The sequence below is a fragment of the Maniola jurtina genome, chromosome 6 (genome assembly GCF_905333055.1).
Source record: "Maniola jurtina chromosome 6, ilManJurt1.1, whole genome shotgun sequence".
In the NCBI taxonomy this organism is placed as follows: domain Eukaryota; kingdom Metazoa; phylum Arthropoda; class Insecta; order Lepidoptera; family Nymphalidae; genus Maniola; species Maniola jurtina.
The window spans coordinates 3,461,578-3,480,592 of NC_060034.1; the positions used below are offsets into that span (position 1 = coordinate 3,461,578).

General features: G+C 37.0%; 2 long non-coding RNA genes across 2 annotated transcripts; one reads left to right on the plus strand and one right to left on the minus strand.

Moving 5' to 3' along the window:
* Positions 1-1,761: 1,761 nt before the first annotated feature.
* On the plus strand, positions 1,762-18,749 carry LOC123865983. The gene is made up of 3 exons (XR_006796099.1): positions 1,762-1,772; positions 8,435-8,438; positions 18,690-18,749. It is a non-coding gene; the product is annotated as an uncharacterized LOC123865983 (long non-coding RNA).
* LOC123865981 lies at positions 11,768-17,131 on the minus strand. The gene is made up of 4 exons (XR_006796097.1): positions 16,955-17,131; positions 16,012-16,016; positions 14,834-14,837; positions 11,768-11,777 (listed from the first exon to the last, which is right to left on the minus strand). It is a non-coding gene; the product is annotated as an uncharacterized LOC123865981 (long non-coding RNA).
* Positions 18,750-19,015: the final 266 nt, after the last annotated feature.

The window sequence follows — 19,015 nt, forward strand, 5'->3', positions numbered from 1 at the left end:
TTTTGTGTAATTTTGGCATAACGTTACACGCGGACGAGTTAAAAAGGGACAAGGAAAAATTTAATTTCAAGTTTTGTTTAGATCCTTCTTTAAATTTACTTTTCTCACTTTATGTGGTAAAAATATAAAGTGTTTTATTATACATTTGTCGATTTTATTATTACCTACACGGGGCATAAAATGAGAAACTAATGAAAAACTATTGTATCTAAGGGCTGGAATATGATGAAACCGGTGACCCAGCTGTTAACCATTGAGAAGTATCCCTGTGCCGTTGGCCGTGAAGATCCTGGGGCCAAGGAGTCTTAGTACTAAAAAAATTACGAGACAATCCACCGTGGTTAATTGCCTCATCTGGTTACAAAACGGCTAGCTCAAATTTTGCGCAAAGGATCAGCTTGGCTATTCAACACGGAAATGCAGCTAGTGTTCTTGGTACCATTGGTAATTAGATAAGACTAGTTTTATGTTTGTAGCTTTAAATAGTATTGTTCCATTTTCAATAAAAATAATTAACAACTCCTTTACACATTTTGACGAAGAAATCAACTCTGAAGTAAATTGTTTTTCTATGTTCTGTAAGTTGTGTAACTTACATACATATGGCATTTAGCCAAGACAAATAGTTACATTAGCGAGGATCCCATTTCTTGGGGACGTTTAAATTGTGAGACACGTAAAGTGTTGCCATTTGTTCCGCTGTAAGTTGTGTTTATTCTTTTCCCGGGCTCCTTTTTGTTGGTTATGAGTAATGGAGGGATGGAAGGCGCGCGACGTGGACCAGGCCTCGGTGAAATACGATCTCGTCCCGTGCCGCGACGCGTTTGGCCTGTTGTGATTTCTATTCTTGGTAGATATTATTACGAAATAGTTTTTGCTTGAAAGTTGAATGTACGAACTGAGATTTTAGTTTAAGTTAGACAGATAGACAGGCAGACAGACACACTTTCGCATTTATGATATTATATATGGATATATGGATTTACGTCCATATGTTATTGCTGATATTTACAAAGACAATCAGATTTTTTATTTCCTGTGTTATACATACTACAGCAGTAGATAGCAAAGGTAATAAAACTCTCGGCACAGTTCCCGATAGTTAGGAAACTTCTAACAAAATGTCAAGGCTTCGACGCCACTGGCAGGCAGAATGTAGCTCTATTTTTCTATGATTTTACGTCACCATAGCCTAATATTTGATAAACGTCGAATCAGAGAGTTTCCTAGTTCATTCAGCTCTCGGTGAATATACATTTACACAAATTGGAAGAATACGTAACAATTTAGCATATCATCGTTCAGATTGCGGGAGCCAAGACCAAAATGATATGTAACAAAGCTGGAAATATAAGATTGGGTAATTGAATCCCGCACAATGGTGCGAGAGACGAAATGTATGCAGATTACAGCACTCAGCAGATAGCAGCGTGGGTATACTGCGATCTCACACTTCGTCGATGCCTGACAATCCCTCTAATATTATTATGGTAATGCGCCAATTTCAATAAAAGCGTTCGCGTCGGAGGCGTTTTCTTTTAGGTATAAATCTGGCAGACATGTGACGGTTACGAAGACACGGGTCTAAATTTGTAGCTCATATCTTTTCACGGTTTCTCATTTGGAATTTAGAGGCGAATCGGAAAACGATGCGAGGATTTTATTATCGGATTACATTTTTGTACTGACTCTATAGGTATGTGTGCTCTCGACTGTTAAATTACGAACGTAACGGAAAATTTATGTATTACTCTATCGTATTATATTACAATGTAAAAATATTATGTCAAAAGTTATATTGTAAATATATATTTATTTTATGCATGAGACGACGTGAGTATCAAGAAATAAGTTCAAAGTAAAAAACTTTTTTAAAGTCAATGCTACCACTCAGTACTAATCTCCAAGTGTGTTAAATTAACTCATAATAAATGGTATTATAATATGAAGGGGTTTTTTCCATTAGACGGCACGGTGACGACGCGACGCAACGACACGATTTCTTCGTATCGATCTACTGTTGGACTGCCGAAAATAGGTCCAAATATCACGCAACGTGTTCAACCATTCAAAAATTGTATTATTAGTCTCAAGAACTAACGTAACATATTTCCTAGTTTCAAATCAAATCGTAGAAGGTATTTCAAAATACTAGACACCACATCGCGTGCCACAAAAACTTACGATAAAACTCAATAGAAGCTCTTTCTGCATCATATTCCTGATTGGTGAAATTCATGACCCCTTTTGATCAATCACATAATGGTAGGGGCTATTATATTTCCACATACATAGGCTGCACTAAAAGTATCGGGAATGGAATATTTCCACTGTCCCTGTCATATTAAAATCTTTTTAATTGAAAACTCCTTGGTTTTAAAAATAGAATACCATTTATTTATTTAAAAAAAAATCTCGGTCTTTTCACAATGTCTTGTCAAACTTGTTTAGTCGTTGAGAAAATGGAATTGACTCGAGAAAATTCTAGAGCGATGATTTATTATGACTTTCGAAGTGGTTTAACACAAAAATAGTGTGTTGACCGGATGATTTCTGCATTTGGTGATGAAGCCCCATCCAAAACCACTATTTATCGCTGGTTTGCTGAATTTCAACGTGGACGTGTCAAGCTCAGTGATGATCCCCGTCAAGGTCGTCCAAAAACTGCAGTCACCCAAGAAAACGTCGATGCTGTGCGTAAGCTGATTGAGGAAGATCGACATGTGACATACTGCGAAATTCAGGCAACTTTAGACATTGGCATGAGTCAAATACAAATTATACCTCATTGCTTCGTCCTTTGAGATTAGGTATACATTGTAGTAATACGTCAAAGTATTGCCTTTCTAACCACTTATTTGAAAGCAGAAAATCTGCAGTTCTATTTTTTGTATTTTTTGTTGGTACCACTGGAGCGTTCCCATCTCATTCGCGTTTTAGTGCCTCGCCGATCACCACGTTATTCAAGTTTTAAAAAACGTTACAAAAGCGTAGTCACCAAAACGATAGTGATTTATTTATTTATTTATTTGTTACATATTTTTATGTTATAAGGTTTTATTATAATAGTGTCTGGTGATATGATATCACTATGCAATTAATGTTTTGTACATTGCGATGTTACCTTGACATATGACAACATGGCGATGTTACTTTCACGTGATTTGGAATTCCGGACCATAAGGTATTTCAGTGAAGACGTGTTACCTAATTCTAAACATATTATGAATAGCTTCTGGGACTGTTTACGAATCAAACTAGTGATATGATATATATGATACGTCACTTGGAATCCCGAAATAAAAAGGTATTTACAGTGAAATGTTGCCTACTTCTAAGGATATTGTGAAAATTTGCTAGGATTATTTCCATATCACACTAATAAAATACGACATTACTTTCCTATTGTGTTGTGTACATCTTGTGGGGATGTGACCTTCACATCAATTAGAATCCCGGAACATGAAGGTGTTTACAGTGAAATGTTATTTATTTCTTGGGATATTGTGAATAGTTGCAAGGACTATTTCCGTATCACACTGAGAATATGACATCACTTTCCTATTGTGTTGTGTACATCTTGTGGGGATGTGACCTTCACGTTAATTGGAATCCCGGAACATGAAGGTATTTAACAGTGAAATGCTGATATTGTGAATAGTTGCTAGAACTATTTCCGTATCACACTGGTGATGATATGACATCACTTTCCAATAGTGCTGTGTACATCTCATGGGGATGTAACCTTCACGTCATTTGGAAGCCCAGATCATGAAGGTATTTACAGTAAAACGTTACCTATCAGACTAATGGAATGATATCAATTTCCAATCGGTGTTGTGTACATCTCATGGGGATGTTACCTTCACATCATTTGGAATTCCGAAAGCTTTGAAAATATTATCGTGATGGAATACATTTAAAAAGGAATATTATTACCTTTACTTTGATTATTATTTGTGAATGAAATGTGTCTACATGAATCATGAGATATCAAGTGCTATTATCGAGTAAAAATGAGATCATTTGAGATTTACGCATATTAAATACCTTCTTCATACCTTCATATAGTTTATACATTTATGTTGCGGTCTTCTAATAAGGATGTACCCTTTCGCTACTGATAGAAAAGTTAAGGGTAGATGGTTTAAAATACCTACACTTTTTTGTTTATAAATTATTATAATACCATTGTACAGACGGATTACAACTCGAACCCGAGTTAGTGCCAATGATTGTTGTCGAAACGCAGCCAAGCACGTCAACCATAAAATTAAGCCATCGTCAAGAAAAAACTAGTCTTCGCTTCGCTTTATCGGATATGCTCATGAGGAAGCTCTCACTCATTTTTTCTCTTTAGAATAAAGTGATCAGTCCGTAAATTAATTATTATTAAAGATCCAGCCAGACTGATGTGCGATACCCAGCACAACGAATCTATGACAAGAAAAAACTTCATATTCTTTTTTAATAAAGAAAAATATTAAAGATCAGCTCATACAGAAATAGACTGTGTCTTATACAGCGTGAAGCTAGCCGATACATTCGGGCTTGTAATATTATGATCCGGTGCCAAGATATGAATAATCCCACCCGCAAGAAAACCTCCTGCAACGCAGAAGCCGACACCGGCTCCTATCCAGACTTTAAACCAGGAGCATCCGCTCCCGGCAATACAACAAGCGAGAGCAACGATTATATACGAAGTACGAACCCATGAAGTCACCGCGCTCACGGCAGCTGTGACAGTCGCCGCGCCGCGGGCGCGGGCAGTGTCACCGGGGACCCTCGTCGCTGCACCCGGTACGTTCCGCAGGAACGTTCATTCTACTTTTAGGACTAATGGCAATTAATTAATGACCCAGTCATACTATTGTGGGTAAGAGGATACGGGATTCCATTTCTAAAACCAGTATCTTAATCTCACGACCCAGCATGCCTCCTATCATCTGAATATAATATCATAGACTTTATGTTTAGTGAAGTTATACTTATCACAATGTGATTCGTGTGAAGGATCGTTTCCTTCTTTTCATTTTTTATTATAAATCCAATGGAAATAACAGACTTATAATAAGTCTAAAATTCTTAAACGAGTGGGTGCTTACATAACAACATTAAGGTCAATTACAACTACATCAATGAATAGTTGGATGGCCACGTTAGATTTATTTCTTAGGAGTTATAAAAGATTTTACTACCTATCTATAGAAAGTATCTACGATTTAAAATGAACGAGAATTATTCCAATTTAATGGTTTACTATTTTGGTCTGAATATACTTTCCGCCTCTCGTCTTTACAAAACTACGAGTACTAAAGCCGGTGATTTATGTATTTACTCAGATTTTTGGGTTACTTGTCAACTAGGTATATACATAACATATATTTACAAGATATAGTTGATTTTTAAAATTTATCAGGGTTATCTAAAATTATTTTACAAACAATAAATACTTTAGAGTTCTTAAGATTTATCATCAATGTAAAAAAGAGCTGTACAGCCCGAGTACCTACTGTGCGCAAATATTGCAATTACCTGATTTAAAAAAAAAAAAAAAAAAAATACGTTGACCCGTCTGAAGAAAAATGATATTTAATCAATCAAGAGCTAAATTTACATACAAAACTCGTTGTTAATGACTTACTGCGACTTGCCCGCGATTTAGTAAGTAGATACGGTACACCTACAAAAACGGACAGAAAGATGTTTTAAATATCTTGTTGTGTAATGCAAATCACTAAGATAGCTCAGCATTGACACATCAGCATTCAGCACAGTCTTTGCAGGATTATTTACATAATGGTAAAAATCTATCGAAGTGACAGTCAATCCTATTTGACAAAATAGACTGTCTAGAATTATTTTATTTTTTTCGGATCCTAACGATATAGGGTAGGGGCGACACGCTGTGAGAAGACCACCGATGGCCAGTGGATTCTGAGTTTAGTTTTGAATCTGTCAAACATATGAAGTAGCTAAAATTACTGACTGTTTTTTTTGGACTTTCAGGTTTTCAGAAAATGGAATCTATAAAAAAAAAAAAAAAAAAGGCATTTTATTGCGTACGACAATAAAGTGCTCTCTTTCCTATTTAACTATATAGATGGAGTTAGATGTCCACTTCTTACGAGAATATCAAAATCTATAATTATGCTGTGAAGCTCACAGGAGATTTGTGTTCGCTTCATACATTAGTTTAAAAAACAACGGGAAACGGGAACTAGAAGAACATGTATTTAAATAAATAGTACCAGCCTTAGGGCAACCACATGTTGGTTTTTTTTTTTGCATCAAAAAAAAAAAAAAAAAAACCCCTGGTTTCCACCATTTCAGAGCCTTCTCTGTTCGGTTCTAAATTCAATTTAGACATAATGATAATGCATTATCTGTTTCAGCCACCCTGTTGATTGCATATTATGTTGGTTGCATGGAAGTTATCAAGACGGTACTACTAGGTAGAGAGGAGCGTAGCACCGTCATCTTTGTATATATTATGATCAACTTCGCAAGATGGTGTTGGGTTAGTTTTTTGTAAAAAAAAAAAAAAAATAGGCGCACACGACAGAACGAACTCTGTGTCCTGAAATAAAGGTATATTGTATATTATGAAGCGTCAACTCCGATGAAAATGTCTATCTGAATTAGCCGGTCAGGCTATAAGCTTGATGGGTTCATAAAACACAGCCATGGCTCAGCTCTATCGTTGATCCTAGGTTCGAGAGTAACGTCTGTTTTTTCATCGTCCTCCAGTCCCAAGATTTAATGTTGTTACACCATGAGATCTGTCCATAGTTTTAGAATTTTTGTTAATTGGAATCCAAATAACAATTTGAATTTAGAATATTTGATTAACGTCACATTACTCATGCTGGTATAATTACACATAAGGTGCAAACCATATTTTGAAAATTAATTTAGATACGTAGTGTAATTGTTAATAATAATATTAATTTAACAAACATCAGTCGAAATACATGACCTAACAAGATCGTCATACCCAGATTCAGCTCAACCTTGCCTAAATGTTCCTTTCTAATAAACATTCACCGAAGATAACTTTATCCAGCAGAAAAATTGTTAGAATACATCGATAGAATGTAACCCCTACGAAATAAAAAAAAAAAAAAAAAATGCCCCATTACAATAGTAAGATTTAAGAGTCCGCATAAATCGGTATCTACGAACAGTATCAGTCAGTGGATAAAAATATAATACTTCTATATATTTTTTTTTCGCTTATTCCGTCAGGCATGCAGCTACCTCCGCAGCTCACAGTAAAGGTATCAATATTGATATACCTAATACGAAATACAGCGGCCTTAGCGTGGGCAACTCTATGCTGTGTGCCAGAGTTTATCGTAGAGGTATTCAATGTGATCAATCTAATCAGATTGCTCTATCACTCCTATTATTTATTATTATTTATTATTCATAAATCAATCTGGAACACTGAGCAGCTGATTAAAATTTATTTTAAGTAAAATAAATTTGAATCAGCAGCTTTAAAAGTATTTTATTTTTACTTATAATACAGTGATTATAAAAATCACTAAGTATCTACTTAAATACGGATGAAGTAACCGTAATTATGATAATATCTTTTATTTATTTTTGGCTTTATTTTGCTTGTCAAAATTGATAATATAAATACAATATTATTACACCTAGAAGTGTTTTAATATTTCACTATCTTTCAAAATCTACAATGTATACCTAATCTCAAAGGACGAAGCAATGAGGTATAATTGATGATTAAACGAACTTACCTGAAGTGAAGTTCTATCCCAATTATACGAGTTGCTTCGTCCGAAGAGATTAGGTCCCTCCCAGCCCTAGGACCCCTGATAAGTGAAATATTAATGTTCCAGGCAGGCTTTCAACTAAATGAGATGGGAACGCTCCAGTGGTACCAACAAAAAATACAAAAAATAGAACTGCAGATTTTCTGCTTTCAAATAAGTGGTTAGAAAGGCAATACTTTGACGTATTACTACAATGTATACCTAATCTCTTCGGACGAAGCAACTCGTATAATTGGGATAGAACTTCACTTCAGGTAAGTTCGTTTAATCATCAATAATCTTGCATGAACAATTAGGTGTAAAAAAGTTGTTTTCCCGATGGATACCTCATTTGCTCTGTGAAGAGCAAAAAGCGGCTCGCGTTACTTGGTGCGTCAGAACTCTCGAAAGATTCCACGCAGGATCCTCAAATGCTGTATACAACATCGTATCAGGTGACGAATCCTGGATATACGCGTACGAACCCGAAACAAAAAACCAGTCACGAGTTTGGGTGTTCGAAAATGAGTTAAAGCCAACAAAAATTGTTCGTTCACGAAGTGTTGCAAAAAAAATGGTGGCCACGTTTGTCTCCAAAACCGGCCATGTTGCGACTATTCCTCTTGAGGGATAAAGAACGGTTAATGCAGAATGGTATGCTAGCATTTGTTTGCCACAGGTCGTTTCTAAACTCCGTAAAGAGAACTGCAACCGTCGCATCATCCTCCATCACGACAATGTGAGTTCTCACACCGCGCACAGAACAAAAGAGTTTTTAGAGCAAGAAAACATAGAATTATTAGACCATCCGCCGTACAGCCCCGACCTAAGCCCTAATGATTTCTGTACTATCCCTAAAATAAAGAATACATTGCGTGGTCAGAGATTTTCATCACCTGAAGAAGCTGTGGACGCCTACGAAACGGCCATTTTGGAGACCCCAACTTCCGAATGGAATGGTTGCTTCAATGATTGGTTCCATCGTATGGAAAAATGTGTCAAATTTCGCGGAGAATACTTCGAAAAGCAATAAATACATTTTTAAATAGTAATGTTGTGTCACTTCCTTGATTCCCGAAATTTTCAGTGCCGCCCTCGTACGACTACACTTAAACAATTTCAATTTCACTAAGGTTGAAATCTATAGAGCGCACTTTGCTTAGACTTAAACAGTTAAAACAAGACAGATTTATGTCAGCAGTATAACGTTGTCTCATTTTAACAGTGTCTTAAGTCTGAGCAAAGTCAAAGTTCGGTCTATAGATCTCAGCCTAAGATTACGAGATTCCGCCTCTGAGTTTTGGTTAGGTTTGACGATGATCATATCTACTCTATCAATCAGCGAATGCTGGCCAGGGCATGATAGCCCATATCGTACTTTAAACTTTACAGAACCTAAAAATGCATGACCAATGTTTAATGGTGGGAACGAATATAGGTAGGGCGTTTTAGTTCGGGCGTGCCACTGCATAAAAAGCTGCATAGCTCCCGTTTTCAATATTTGCATTCCATTTCTGGTTACAATTTCAGTGCGGGTACGAAGGCAATTCTTGGCAAGTTCTCTTATTGTTCCCGCCTGTCTTTTGTACTTTGCATAGCGCAATATTTTGCATATTCTTGTCAGATTTCCAATTGTCTGATATTTTTCTATACCTACCTATCTGCAGTTTGAATCGTCGTTTTCTTGTTCTCACAATTTTTTCTTAGGCTGGAGACATATTGCTGCAGAGTTAAAGTGTAGCGTAGACTTTTTCTAAAATGTTACTCAAAGGATCCACATTATAATGCACCCACATTACGCAATAAAGTTTATTTGTTCATAATGTACACTGTCCTTCTTCTTCTCTCTGGGCTGGTTTCCGCACTTAAAGTACACTGTTCTTATAGGGAGTCCTAATGCGACAGTGAACTCTAAGCTAACTTAGGTAAATACCTAATGAAAATTATTTATTAATTACTGTATAACAAATACCCACCTTGCTATTTTTGTGAGCTCACTCAGAAAGCAATAAAACCCATCTATTTAAAGTTAAAGTTCTGTTTACATAACGCAATTTTATGTCCTCTGCTATTCTCTACATCTGTATGAACCTTGCCTTAGCTAAACATGCAAGTAATGGTAATACTAGAGGTAGTTTCATCGTTTATCACTAACCATATGGCAATAGACACGGGGATAGTTGGCAACGTACACCGCGTACTAAGTTAATGTATTAACGTTGTATGAGGACGTTTCGCATACAATGTGTATGACCCTTTTGTTTTATACTAATATTAATAGTATAATGAGCTAAAGTTTGTAACTTTGTATGGGGTATAATCTCTGGAACTACTGACCCAATTTAGAAATTTCTTTCACCAGTAGAATGCTACATTATTCCTGAGTGAAATAGGCAATATTTTTTTTTTCAAAAAAGTTAGAGATCTCTATGAAAATCATAATAAGATACCGGTGCAAAGCTGGGCATTCCCCAATTCGTCCAGTAGTTTGAGCTGTGCGTTGATAGAACAGTCAGTTCGTCAGTCAGTCAGCTTTTAACTAAAAGCTAAATAACTGACAAGAAACTTGAGGGTTAAGACAAAATATTGTACTCAAGAAAAGCCGGTGCTTACAGCCACGTAGACGAATTCGCGGGATAAAGTTAGCTATATATAAAATTAAATAAGATTCTTTTGGTTTACAGGAGAATAAAAATTCACACTATTCTAAAGAAAACAATACATTTCCCAGAGTAAATAGCATTCTCATTTCGCAGCCAAAATGTGTTATAGTAAGTGCGCCACTACAGAAATGCTTAAATGCATTTCTTAAAATATGCTTTTCTCCGAGGGAACTCCTTAAAGTAAGTTTTACGGACTGGTGGTCCATTCTTTTAACTACAAAAAGCTTGTTTTATTTTTGTTTTATACTTATGAATGCTTGAGATATTATTACTTTCCTTTGTACCAACACATTTTACTTTATGTAAAATTTGGGAACTCATTTTGGGTATTTCTCACTTCGTTCTTTCAAGGTTAATCCATCATTTTGTCAATACAAAATAGGTATAATGCTGTATGATTACCATTTTGCTCTGAAAAAATGCTTATATCCTTTTAAATTGATTGAACTCAAAGACCGAAAATGCTCAAAAACTCACAACGCGTTGTGGCCATTGTAAAACATCCCCATCGTGAAATTTATGTTATAGTTCTTATGATAAGACTTCGCTTTGAAGCCCTTTCCAGAGCCGCTATCAAACACTGTCTTCCTGATCCATCTACTTCCAGCCACCTTCTTCAGATTATCCGTCCAGGTTGGTAGGCCAGAGGTCATCCTAAACTGTGCTCACCGGTACGCGGTCTCTACTCCGGAACAGTACTTAGTTGCACTAATTCAGCTGATGTGAATAGTCCTGAAGCATCCCACCTGCCGTAACGACCTAGTTTCGCGACACCTCTATTGAAAACGAGAACATAATTTATTATCTTTAATACGAATACATTTGCGTATTTCTTTAAAAATTATATTCGTGAGAGTGGGTAACTACGTGGAACTTGACATAAATATGAAAATTCAATTTATTTTCATACTTTTCACTTGCGATTTCGCACAAAGCTATGATATTTTCTTCAGATTTCTCCTCATAACTTACTTCATAATCTTCTATACATATAATAAAATTGTAGAAAAGTAGTAAAGTAGTGTCTGTACAATGGAAATATATAAAAAAAAGTAGCAGGGGTTGTTATTATATCGATGCCGAACCCGAAATTGTAATTAATTTTCTTTTTGTCTGTTTGTTTGTTTGTCTGTGTGTTTGTGCACGCTAATATCAGAAACGGCTTATTCGATTTAGATACGGTTTTCACTAATATATTGTAATAAGCTTCACTTAATATTTAGTGTTTATTTTATGTCAATCGGTTCATAAATAAAAAAGTTATGTCAATTTAAAGAATCACGGCGAACATTTTTAACGTACAGAGTATATTATGCTGCCCGAAAAGTCACTATTCCACGCGAACGAAGTCGCGGGAAGCTAGTATTGTAATAAACTAAATGATGCCCATGGTGTCATATAATTTACCTACTATATTAATTAATAGTCAGTCCTTATTATTATAATATATCGCACTGTATATCTACAACTTTAGCGACAAAGCCGTGGCGCCAAGTAATTTGGTGTGCGATGCCGGGTAGAGAGTAGAAACTGCCATACCCTTTCCAAGTTAGTTCGCTTCCATCAGACTGTATCGTCACTTATCTTCAGGTGAGATCGCAGTCAGGGGCTAATTTGTATCAAAATGAGTAATCAGTAATTTCGAATAATTCTTTGCGACTTGGTACTATCCAACACTAGCTTCTCCTTTCAGCAAAGGTTGCCTGGTAGAGATTGCTCTAAGCAATAAGGGCGCCTTTGCACACAACTGTTTTTTCTGTTTTCCTCCTTCTGTGTTGTGTTCCTTTCCATGTTTTTGTGTGCAATAAAGACTTCTATCTATCTATCTACCTATTTGGGAAATGTTGGACAATGACGTATGCGATTTTTAAAATATGCAGCTTTATTGGTACCTTTCAGATAATGTTTTCTTCTTCTTGTGTAGATCTCTATTATCCTTTTTAATATAGTGCTAATTTTTCATAAAGTAAATTTTCAATTACTCTCTAAGAACGCCGCCGTCTACATTGTAAAGTATCAAAAAGTAATCAACCGCAGAATTTCTCGAGGTCAAATTAGTTTTGAACAAAGGCAAGTTTTTATTAAGTTACCGTTATAGCAGTAAATTATTTTACATCTACGAGAAAATATTATATAACATCGTTACATACATTTCATATAAAAATACGCCCTCGTAAGTTCAGAGAAAATTAATGCCCACGACTTCGTTCGCGTAGATTTAGGGTTTTGTTTTTATTTTTTCGGATCAAAATTAGCCTGTGTTCCTCTCCATGATACAAGTTGTACCTACTGTACCACATATTGTCAAAATTGGATTAACGGATGTAAAGGTGAAAGAGGAGCAGACAAACAGACACACTTTTGCATTTATAATATTATTTATAAACTACTAGAGGATGCCCGCGACTTCGTCCGCGTGGAAATAAGTTTTCAAAGATCCCGTGGGAACTGTTTGATTTTCCGGGATAAAAAGTTGCCTATGTCAATTACATGGACGCAAGCTACCTTGGTACCAAACATACAAATCGATCAAGCGGATAGGCCTTTAGAAACCCCGTGGGAACCTCGGGATGTAAGCTAACTCTTTACCAAATTTCGTCAGAATCGGTTAAACTGTTGGGTCGTGAAAAGGTAGCAGACAGACAGACAGACACACTCTCGCATTTATAATATTAGTATGGATAAACAGTAACTAATACAGGTAAATAATATTTCTGTTATTAATATATCTGTTTCTTAAAAACATTGTCACAACATAATAATATAACAGGTAGGTATCTGTTTTAATTTTCTTTTCACTCTTTTCTTTCCCGCGTCCATTAACTTAATAATAAAGATATAAAGCCACATTTACTACATTAGTAAACTCCGTGCGCAGTAAGATGAATTAAAACATTTAAGTACGCGTGTTGCATTAAAGTAATTATAAAAGTTCCGTACATTTTACACCTAGCGAAGTGTGACGTCAGAACTTGGGTAGTTCGCGTAATAAGCTGATTCCCTGTTCCACGGTTCGTAACAATTCACTGACGTATGTAATAATAAAGTTGCAAGGTAACGCATCAATTTTAGAGCCAACGTTCTAGAGTTCAAAGGCTCTGGTTAACTTTTAACGTTAACTTCCTGCTTGGCGGTCTTTATAACTCAGTGGTGAGCACTATCGGTTTTAAGTAAAATGTTGTATGGGAATTAGCAATATTTTTTTTAAACTTCAAAATTGTCTCGGTCTACTTTGATGCCAGGTTTCGGCAGTTATTACCCTACTGACAAAATCGTCGCGACTAGCTATTTAGCACTCAGATATAAGCTGCCATGTACAAACCAATACGAAGTGGTCTTATAAAAAACTGTCATACCCCTTCCAGGTTGAGCTGCTTTCTGCCACTTACCTCCGTGTGAATTGCAGTCACTAGATAATTATATTGAAGAGTTTTAGATTATACAAAACGCACTCTGGCCTAGAAAGAAATGCACTACAAACTAAGCAAGTATTAGACAATATTCCTGTATAGGTTGGTAGCGGCATCATTTAGTAACTAAAATTAGTGGTGAGTTTAGATTTGACACGACGCACTCGGGCCTAGAAAGAAACACACTTCAAACTAAGCAAGTAGTAGATAATATTCAAGATATAAAGGCCGATTCACACCAATAGAATGTGCAGCACGTACACGTGACACGTGCGTAGTGACGCGCGTGAAACCATAGACGTAACTGCACGCATTACGTCTACGTGAACGTTCACGCCACGTAAGTGGTATGCCATGATTCATACAGTTACATACATTACAAGCAGTGGCGTGCAGGCCATAGAGGCATAAAAGTACTGCTTACCTGAGGAGAACTAACTCAACGTTCATTATTTATTAATTCGTCAAGAAATAGGAATCTACCTAAATAATGCTTACCCTGGCTTCAAACCTTGGGCACGCCACTGATTACAAGGCAGTGGTACGCGCTACGTCTACGCTTACGCAGCCTGTGTGAACGAGCCCTAAAGGTTGATAGCCAGTCAAAAAGCAATGGTAGGTAGATAGGTATCTGTTCATAAATCGCAATATTCGGGCAATCATCCCGGTAGCGGCAGCATCACCGCGTCATTTCCGAGCCACTAGATATTGATGAGTTTTAGGTTTCGATGTGCAGCCGGCAACATGGCCAGTTTCTAGGCGCATTCGATGACAAATTGACTGACTCTAAAAACTTATACTATATGTATAGTTATTATACTTAATTCAAAGCCTCAATAGCTCAACCGGTAAAGGAGTGGACTGAAAACCGAAAGGTTGACGGTTCAAACCCCGCTCGTTGCACTATTGTCGTACCTACTCCTAGCACAAGTCTGACGCTTAGTTGGAGAGGAAAGAGGAATATTAGTCATTTAACATGGCTAATATTCTTTTTTTTTTTTTAAAAAAAAGAAAAAGAAAACAGGATCGGAGGCGAAATTTGGTATAGTTACTGAGTCTTTTTTTTTTTTTAAACAAATTACCTACCTATTTTCTTTCGCAGAGCGACAAGCAACGAAGACGTGCCCTTTTGGTCTTCTCCGAGTTTTGTTTTCATTATACCAATTTAAACAGTATGTTTAAGTATATAAAGCTGAGTTTAAGTTTTTATTTAAAAAACTGCATTACGCGGATTCAGACTCCACAGCCTCTGGTCTGGTCGTGATCTGTCAAAAAATCGTTCCTATGGTCGTTTTGTGGAATTCGTGCATAACATACCTAGGCATTCAACATTTTGAGCCTGAAGGCGACCCACTGCGTGAGTGTACTTTTTTCTTTTATTGTTATTATTACCAATACCGTCCCATCTTAGACCATATCATCACTTTTTATCAGGTGTGATTGTGGTCAAGCGCTTGCCTATAACGTATTAAAAAAAATTAAATACAATTTTTGATAACTAGCAAATTTCTTACCTACCTTATGTTTTGGATGATGTATAAACGATTCATATTTTTTGTTAACCCAACATTTCATTTTAGGTGCAATGCATAAGCTGACTGCGAGAAGTGGCAGTGTATACCTACAGTTTAATTAGTATCTAATCCGAATGATGAATGACCTTGTTACCTGCGGCTGACTTCACTCATCATCATCGTCGTCGTCACTAACCCATCGCTCGCCAGCCCAAACTGAGCACGGTTCACCACTCAGAAGAGAAGGATTTTTGCCATCACGCTGGCCAAGAGCGGATTAGCAAACTTCACACACCTTTAACAACTGCTCTCAGGCATGCAAGTTTCCTCACGCGCGATCTTCTCCTTTACCGTTAAAGCAAGAAATATATTTTAATTGCTTAAAACGCATACTCCATGTTCGGAACTTTTGTTGTTTTTTATAATCCCTGTACAAAACAGTTCTTATTCGTCTATCAATTCGCTTAGCTAAATAAACGCCACCTCTTCGATCCTGACACGTGAAAATAATGAAAGGAACATGGCATTTTCTTAATTTAAATGAAGAAGTTACGAGACGAAGTTAAAATTCACACCGCTACGCCTGACATCGGTAAACCAAAAACACCATGACCCATTTTCCCTATCTCGCTACCCCTACGCGTTCTGTATGATAAATAATCACACGCCACATAGCTCTTACACGTCTCATATAAGTTCAATCTAGGGCCATCAAGGAGATTTGTATTCATGGAGCTATGTACCCACCTTTTATAACTTGCGACTACGCGTCCTACCCTCTAATTTTGTATGCTCCGACGTTTCATCGCATTTATTTTTCTTCGCGGTCTAATTTTCCGTGTTGTCTCAGCCATTCTGTAACCAAATTTGGCGGAATGAGGTCCGCGGCCGAGATGAAATTGGTATTCGCAATGAATTGGACGAACTTGAAGTCCTTGGGCTCTAAGAACTGGTGAATGGTTTATCGGAAGTATTTTATCATCAGAAATCACATGAAAAGCGAATTGTAATTTTGAAAATTATGGTGTCGAAAACCTGGCCCTGTATTTTTAAGACTTGGAAACTTCCCATAGATTTTTACTTTGCAAAGCACATTCTTTATGGATAAGCATTGCTGAACTGTCAGCACCTATTAATTATTATTAGTTAAACTATTGCCACGATTGACAGACATCAGACAATTTTGACAATATTATGGACAACTTTCAGCAAATAAAGCAGCGTAGGGGACTATGCCTGCGCCCTTATGCTGAGAGGAGAACCGCTTTCAGTAGTGGGCTGGTGATGGGTTGAAATGATGATGATGACGATGATTTTAATGACACTATAAACTGGTATTTGTTATAAACAAGGGCAACCGGGTATTCAATACGCGAGTCTCTATCACAGGCCGTGTGAGCTATTGTCCTAACGTCAACTAGTGGAAGTGCACTCCACCTAGTATACTCTACCATACAAAATATAGTTTAAGTAGCTATTAGCCTAGCTACGCAAAACTCGAAATTATTATTATTATTATATAATTACTACGAAATTAACATAGAGCCCTATCTATTACGTAATCCTGTACAAATGACAGAGACAAATATTTTTGAGTGATTAACCAATCTCAAACGAGCCTATGTTTTTTGAACTAGCTTGTTTCCGTGGATAGAGTAGGACAGAAAACATGGGCTCGTTTGTAATTGGTCGCTCAAAATGGTTTACGCCCACACTGATTTTATGTCTTTGTCATTCGTATAGGATTACGTAACAAAGAGAGTCTTTTATTAACTTAGATTAATCTGTCCTACTTCTTGTACAATTTGTTCACCAGCTCTCGGTCTATTACAAAGAGCGAGTTACAAAACGGCATCTTGATTTTTAATTCGGTTTTCTTTGAACGAAAGCTGAATATTAACCTGAAGACACTGTCTGAATAATTAGTCTTCGGATTAGGACCTTGTTTCAAACTTGTACTTAGGGTTCCGTACCCGAAGGGTGCTAACGGGGCCCTATTACCAAGCCTCCGCTGTCCCTCCATCCGTCCCTCTGTCTGCCTGTCAGTGGACTGTATCTCGTGAACCATAATAGGTATAGATTTAAAATTTTCACAGAACATACAGAACAGCAAATTAATAAAAATTAAAATGGCTGCCATGAAATAAAAATAATTAAAAAGTGTTATAATTTTCTTGTACGATGGTAGGGAACCTTTCGTGTGTCAATCCGATTCGCACTTGACTGATTTTTAGGGTTCCGTACCTCAAAAGGAAAAACGGAATCCTTATAGGATCACTTTGTTGCCTGTCTGTCTGTCGGTCTGTCTGTCAAGAAACCTATATTTATGGAGAAATATCCTCCATAATTCCAAATCGCATACCAATCCAAACGGTACAGTTTACCAAATTCCTGGCGACCATCGATGTATGGCGACTAATATTAAATAGATATTTACGGTCGGCCTCAGAATCCGAGTAGCAATTCCGCGAAACTATTGCATCCATATCAAAAACCTGTCTCTCGTATGACCTTTTTCTATAAACACGCCACACACACCTAACGCATGTGCCCGTGCCACTCGAATGTGATAATTAAGGTGCTACACAACTTACAGCCTTTGACTGTACATCAAACAATCAAGCATCTGATGAGTGGTGTAGACCGACGAAGCAACTTAGCCGAACTAGGGTATCCTTTCCAGTAGGATTTAGTTAGCATGCGATTTAGCTGTCGCAGTTCAATCGTATGTGTGCAGAACATACAAGTGGCCCAATCGCGTTTACTAGCTCCATTAGAGCTAATGCTGCGATCTGTTTCAGCTGCCGCTCCGACCGTTCCCGAGTACGTTTCACTTTATTTCATAATGTGAGTTATGTTGCTGCATTGTGCTCGATAATGGAACACGAGTACACCGGAACGAACTAAAGAACGGGCGGTAAGTGTTACAATGCAGTTTCTCTATCGTCATCATTATTAACCGAACCGCAAGACGTCGGACGAGTTTTCATCCTTATGTCGTTGACATTCCATCTACACGCACGAAACGTTTTGCGTCTTCATTCCTCATACGCATGGCTAAGGTTTGGAATACTCTTCCGCGATCTGTGTTTCCTACCAATTACAATCCGGGTATCTTTAGAACAAGAGTGAATAGGCACCTTCTAGATAAACGCGTCCCATCTTTGACCACATCATCACTTTCCATCAGGTGTGACTGTGGTCAAGCGCTATAGTGAATAAAAAAAAAAAGACCTCCGCTACTGGGCATAGGAAGTGCTTCAACACAATATGTTGTATAGATTAGTAATGTACAGTAAGTATATAGATTAGTATTAGTGAAATCACCATCCTCACATAAACTTTTACAGTTTACAGAGGATGGCCATCTGTGTTTATTTAATGCTGTAAACAATAAAGGAAAAAAGGTTTCTTGTAGGGACTTCCTCGCGTTACGGTATTGCCACCTGAATCCAGCGGCTCTTTGCGACTCGTTTCATGTCGTCTCTCCACCAGTGACTAACATCTTCTCCAGTGACTAACGTTAAACTGGAAAATTGAATAACTCAAAATTTAAAAAATCCCCGACACAAAAACCTCTTTAAGAAAACTAAAAAAGAGCTGATGACTTTCAAACGGCTGAACCGATTTTTTTCGATTATAGC